Below are 382 nucleotides of genomic sequence, written 5' to 3' on the forward strand. Positions count from 1 at the left end.
CCCCCCCCTATCCATCTATCAAACACCGATTATGCCACAGCTGCAACGAAACAAATTAATTCAAAGATTAATGACCTTGGCTCCCACGAGGTCAGTTATCAGCCCGAGGTCATTTACAGGCAATTTACCATAATCGTTTGTCAGTCTACGAATAAACATTCTGCCCGACATATCATGGCATATCAAACTGGATGGCATTTGGCAACATGTGTATATAATCCTTTTCTATAAAGACTTGTTCCTCCCTTGGGATTAATTGGTATGCAAAAATTATGAAGTTTATGAATTTTGCATCGGTAATGAGAGATCCAATGGTTTTTGTGTTTTTAGAAAGGGGTCGTGGGTTGTTTGTACTTTGCAATGGCTCGCTTGGTTATTCTTG

The 382-nt window shown here is 39.8% G+C and overlaps 1 protein-coding gene across 1 annotated transcript in view; it reads right to left on the reverse strand.

Moving 5' to 3' along the window:
• LOC119588128 (secretin receptor-like) overlaps positions 1–382 on the reverse strand; it is a gene marked incomplete in the record, with an annotated part of 160037 nt that overhangs the window by 86018 nt on the left and 73637 nt on the right.

The sequence above is a fragment of the Penaeus monodon genome, chromosome 23 (genome assembly GCF_015228065.2).
Source record: "Penaeus monodon isolate SGIC_2016 chromosome 23, NSTDA_Pmon_1, whole genome shotgun sequence".
Taxonomy (NCBI): Eukaryota; Metazoa; Arthropoda; class Malacostraca; order Decapoda; family Penaeidae; genus Penaeus; species Penaeus monodon.